This window comes from Cryptomeria japonica, chromosome 8 (assembly GCF_030272615.1).
Source record: "Cryptomeria japonica chromosome 8, Sugi_1.0, whole genome shotgun sequence".
Classification (NCBI taxonomy): domain Eukaryota; kingdom Viridiplantae; phylum Streptophyta; class Pinopsida; order Cupressales; family Cupressaceae; genus Cryptomeria; species Cryptomeria japonica.
Genome location: NC_081412.1, coordinates 582,930,745 through 582,937,259, shown reverse-complemented (window position 1 = coordinate 582,937,259; position 6,515 = coordinate 582,930,745).

The window sequence follows — 6,515 nt, the reverse complement described above, 5'->3', positions numbered from 1 at the left end:
CCATTAGAGCTGAGTGGACCCTTGGAAAAAGAATAAAAGAAAGCGTTTGTGGCTTCATTAGATATGTTGAATATGAGAAGAATTGGTATGTGTGAGTTGCAGATCCGTTTTTGGCATTAGAGGACGTCTATCCTCTCTTGTGACATTCTAGACGTCATTCCCCTGGGGTTTGGCCTTTGAAGTCCATTGCTATCAGCTTCATTATCAGGCAGATTGGGTGCATTTCCAGCTACAGGCAGATTTAATGTTTGTTCATATCTTCTTCCCTACTTGTCCGATGCTTATGCCATTTTGAGGAGATGATTTTATGAAGATATTGGACCTGTTGAAGACAAATTAATATTACTGCAACACTATTCACGTGGGTACTATTCACGTGGTTACTATTCACACGGTTACTATTCACGTGGTTACTATTCACGTGGGTACTATTCACGTGGTTACTATTCACGTGGGTACTATTCATGCAGTTACTATTCACGTGGGTAGTATTCATGTCACTATAGCAGCAAGATTGAAAATGATTGCTGGAGTATTATGTCAATAATGCTGGAATAATTAGTGAATTGATAATCTGCCATGTATTTGATTTTATTAAAATCTGAAAATAACATCTTATCAGCAGTAGTTCAATTTTTAGTTTGCATATTATTGTAGTTTCATTCTTGTCCATATTCTGTGATTTCAATTCCATGTAAAACAAACCAACATTTCATTTCTGAAGCAATAAGGGAATTTAAAACATTAAACGAAGAAATAAGGAGTTGGATGCAAACTATTTGATAAAATTCCTAGCAGCAATTGGTATGGTTTTTGGGCATTCCGGGGTGTCCATTACAGTGGTATCAGAGCTATAAGTCCTGCCATCTTGTGGAGGTCTTACAAAGACTTTAGAATAGCCGGATAGAGGGAAAAGTGTTTGACGAAATATCAAAACACTAAAATCAGAAATTAATGAATTAAAAAACATGCTAAGCATGTATGTTTAAGCATGCAACAGGGGCCTTATAACTTCCACCATACCAAAGCAAGACAAAACGGAAATTTGAACTCACAGAGCAAGCAGTCTAGTTCATCTGTGCAGGTGGACATAGAATCCAGTCATACAGACATAGAGGAGATATTCTTTGATCAGGACAGCAGTATGGGTGACCGAGATGATAGGAATATCGATCCAGATCAGGGGGAGGTAATGTTCAGACAGTTACTGGGTACGTCAGAGCAAGGGCAGCGTATGCAGCAGGAGCAGAATAGGTGAATGGACATGATGTTGCAGCTTATGGCTAGACAAATGGGCGTCAATATTAATCCAGGTGATGCTAACAATGGAAACAATAACAATGGGGGAAACAATAACAATAGGGGCAATGATAATAATGGAGGCCGAGGCAACAACAATGGCCTTGAGAATAACATTAATGGTAATAATGGACATGGCAACAATGGGAATGAGGTGGATAACTTTAGACACGTTGCATGCCTAGCTCCAACAACGAGCTCGAGACCTCTTCTACCCACCTTCCCACCTAGGGATCCGGTTCAACCAGTGAACGAACCGCAGATTACTAAGTTACAGGGTCAGTTTAGGAGGGAATGGGAGGCTAGTGGACCCGAGTTTCAGGTAGATATTTCCCTCAAAGATTATATGGACTTGAGGATGAGACATATGCCTAGAGCAGGAGGGAGGAATTAGAATTTTGAGCTGAGAAAGAAAGTTGGAAAACTTTCCTTGCCTTATTATGATGCTTCAGGGAAGATGATCGCACGAGCTTGGGTGCAGAAGGTAGATACATACTTGCAGCTAAATCTTATGCCTGAGGAGGAGGCTATCAAGTATGTGGCTATGCATTTGGACGGCGTTGCACATGAATGGTGGCATCATGGCATGGTGACTCTGGGGCATAATCAAATTACATCCTGTGAGGAATTCACAGAAAGACTGATTGAGAGATTTGACACTAGGGATCCCGAGTTACATTTCAAGGAGCTAGCACAGTTAAAACAGTCAGGTTCTGTGGATGATTACATCACCGAGTTTCAGCGTTTGTCTATACTTGTTACTGATATCTCTCCTAGGAGATTGGTGGTGTTATTTTGTGATGGGCTTGTTGATCCATTACGTGGTTGGGTGAAGGGACATGATCCACTCACCTTAGTAGAAGCAACTAAAAAGGTACAAGATTTAGCCCCTTCGGTATACAAAGGAAAATACCATTCAACAGATTCTTCCTACCGCAAGGACAGAGACAAAAAACCATTTCAGAAAGAGTATAACAAACCCAAAGAAGGATCAAAAGGACTAGACAGTGAAACCTTGAATGAACTTTGAAAGAAGAAATTGTGCTTCCAGTGTAGAGAGCCTTGGGACTTATCTCATAAATGCTCTCTCAAGGCTAAGGCAAATCAAATGGAGTATTTTTCAGCAGAGGAGTCAGAGTCAGAGGGGGAGGATCAACACTCCGATTCAGATGAGGGTAACACGATAGAGGAGAGCAGCATTTCTAAGGATGATAGATCATTGGCACGCTTGACAGGGGCCCAAAAGGCAATCACATTTAAGGTCAAGGGTACTATCCAGGGGCAGAAAGTGATATCTCTCATTGACACTGGGGCTACATATAACTTTATAGATACACAGTTGGTAGCCAAGAGAGGCTTACAGACAGAGGAGCATGATGGTTTTAGAGTCATGGTGGCTAATGGCCAAAAGCTATTATGTACTCAGAAGGTTTCAAATCTTCACATTAGATTTGGAGATGGCTATGAGTTGGAGGATGATTTCTATGTTGTGGACATGGGAGATTACGACATCATCCTCGATATGACATGGATGGCATCGCTGGTTGAGTTCACTTTCAACCTAGCGAAGTTGGAAATGAGGTTTCAGCATGAGGGTAGGACTGTTGTTCTCAGGGGACTTTCAGATGGGAGTTGCAAGGTAGTCTCTTTGAGGAGAATGGAGAGACTTTTTCGGCATAATGGCATAGAGTGGGCAACAGAGTGCTTAGTTATGTCATCTTCACCGGAGCCTCGGGTGAAGAGTCATCCACCAGATATACAGGAGATTCTTGATAGACATGCCAAGGTATTCAATGATATTCCTCATGGGGTTCCTCCTGACAAGGGTGCAGAGCATGTTATTGAGCTCGAGGAGGGAGCCAAACCAGTGATGATCACTCCCTATCATCATCCTAAGAAACATAAAGATGAGATAGAGAAGGCAATTAAGGAGTTGTTGGAAATGGGGCACATCAGGCCTAGCAAAAGCCCCTTTGCTTCAGTTGTAGTTCTGGTAAAGAAGAAGGATCAAACAATGCACATGTGCATTGATTATAGGGCATTGAATAAGAAAACAATAAAAAACAGATATCCCATTCCTCAAATTGATGAGTTGATTGATGAATTACATGGAGCATGCTTTTTCACCAAAATAGACTTACGGTCTGGATACCATCAGATCAGGATGAGGGCAAAGGACATTGAGAAAACTACCTTCTGATGTCACTATGGCCACTTTGAGTTTATGGTTATGCCATTTGGACTAACCAATGCACCCGCTACATTTCAGAGTTGTATGAACCAGGTATTCAGGGAGCAGTTGAGAAGATTTGTCTTGATCTTCTTTGATGACATCTTGGTCTTCAATAAGACCTGGGAGGAACATTCACAGCATTTGGAGGAGGTATTATCTATCCTAGAGAGAGAGTCTTTGTATGCCAAGGAGTCTAAGTGTGAGTTTGGTATGATAGAATTACTATACCTTGGGCATATTATTAGTGCAGATGGAGTTCGAGTAGACCCTGAAAAGATTAGAACTATAGTTGATTGGCCTACTCCTACGAACCTCACACAGCTTAAGGGATTTATTGGTCTTTGCGGATTTTACAGAAGGTTTGTTAAGGGTTTTTCACAAACGGCAGCGCCTTTGACAGATCTCACCAAGAAGGGGGCCTTCGTGTGGACAGGGGCAGCATAGAGGTGTTTTGAGCATTTCAAGCAGGTAATGTCTTCATGTCCAGTTCTAGCTCTACCAGATTTCTCAAAGCCTTTTGAGCTTCATTGTGATGCATCGGGTGATGGGATTGGAGCAGTATTGATGCAGGAGAAGCATCCCATTGCATTCGAGAGTAGGAAGCTCCGGGGAGTTGAGAGGAGTTATTCTGTCTATGACTAGGAGATGTTGGCCATAATGCATGCATTGGCCAAATTCCGATCATATTTGGTAGGTGGACGTTTTGTGATCAAAACTGATCACAACAGTATTAAATACTTCATGAACCAGCGTGATCTTAATGACCGGCAATAGAAATGGGTTACTGAATTGTAGGCTTATGACTTTGACATAGAGTTTGTCAAAGGTAAGAAAAATGTGGTGGCTGATGCCTTATCTCGGAGACCTCACTTATGTGCTCTGGCAGAGGTTTCAGGAGATTGGAGAGATCGGATTATAGTAGAGTATGTTGGAGATGCTTGGGCTTCTGGATTGATTTCAGGTACTATACAGGATGATCGCTATGAGGTGATAGATGGATTGATCAGAGTTCAGGACAGGGTTTATTTGATTCCGTCATCACATTTGAGAGAGGTGATACTGAAGGCATTTCATGATGCACCCACAACTGGGCATCCGAGGATCTTCAAGACCTACAGGCAGATCCAAGAGCGGTTCTCATGGAGAGGGCTCAAGGATGATGTTCAGAGGTATGTCAGGGAGTGTGCGGTTTGTCAACAGAATAAGGGAGAGCACACATTTCCTGCAGGTTTATTACAGCCCTTGCCCATTCCTGATAGGAAATGGGAAAGTATTTCGATGGACTTCATCACTGGTTTACCATGAGTGCAGGGAAGGGATTGCATCTATGTGGTGGTGGACCGCTTGACAAAGTTCGCTCACTTCTTTTCTATTCCGTCCATTTACACAACAGCACAAGTGGCAAATCTTTTCTTTAGAGAGATATTCAGGTTACATGGGTTAACCAGATTCATTGTCAGTGATTGGGATAGTAAGTTTATGAGTGTTTTTTGGAAGGAGTTGTTTAGGTTGTGTGGTATAGATCTTACACCTAGCACTAGTTATCATCCGCAAATAGATGGGCAAACAGAGATTGTGAATAAATGGGTGGAGGGATATTTGAGGAACTATGTAACTACACAACAAAAGGCTTGGGTCAGATGGTTGCATATGGGAGAGTATTGTTATAACACCACTTATCATATGTCCATCAGGATGACTCCTTTCATGGCACTCTATGGTTATGACGCACCTAGCTTCATGGATTTAGTTTTGGGGGATAGCAGAGTGCCCAAAGCCAAAAACTTATTGTAGGATAGTCAGGACATCCTGAAAGTGCTCAAGGAGAATATATAGCAGGCCCAGAATCAACAGAAATTGTACGTTGATCAGCATCGAATAGAGCGCAGTTTCGAGGTAGGGGATATGGTTTACTTGAGGCTACAACCATATAGACAGTCATCGCTCAAGAAGAGCGGAGATGAAAAGTTGAAGCCTAGATTTTATGGTCCCTACAGGGTGATTCGCAGAGTGGGCGAAGTCGCCTATGAGCTTGAGCTTCTAGAGGGCAGTCGAGTGCACGATGTGTTTCATGTGTCTAGGCTTAAGAAAGCCATTGGTCAGAGTGTAGTGCCTTCTGCAGATTTACCCCCTTTGGATGAGGAGGGGAAGCTTGTGTTAGTACCCGAGGCTATTCTGGACACCAGAGAGAGGAAGATTAGAAACAGGATAGTGAAGGAGTATTTGGTCAGATGGAGAGACCTGCCGGAGGAGGATTCTACATGGGAGAGTGAGCAGGTTATTCAGCAGGCTGGACTGAGATTGCTTGAGGACAACCAATTTCAAGGGGGGCAGACTGTAATGTCCCCACTTTAGCAATTGACCAAGTGTGTGTGCGTTAGCCTTGTTCTACATGGTCCCGAGGGCTAACAAAGGGTTTAAGGGGATCCTAGAGTGTTTTGGCCTAGTCATTTCTAGTTTGGGCCAAAACGAAGTTGATTTACTCAGTTTCAGGCATACTTACTATTTTTAGTAAGTCAGCAGGACATAGTGGAGGCCAGTTTTGGTGTTTGGATTTGATATTCCTCGGTGAGAGCTTTCCGATGAGCTATCACTCGCATTATTCAGAGTCCGATTGCTAATACATTTTAATGCCTGAAGTTTTATTTAAGTAACATTTAATTTAATTGTAAAATATTAAAGTATTACTCTAATATTTATTTTATGGGGATCTGTACCCAAGGGAGACATAAGTGAATATTTTAATATATGTTTTATATTGCTCATCTTTTATCCCACATTGCCCATGAGAGTTGAGTGGACCCTTGGAAAAAGAATAAAAGAAAGCATTTGTGGCTTCATTAGATATGTTGAATATGAGAAGAATTGGTATGTGTGAGTTGCAGATCCATTCTTGGCATTAGAGGACATTTATCCTCTCTTGTGACATTCTAGATGTCATTCCCTTGGGGTTTGGCCTTTGGAGTCCATTGCTATCAGCTTC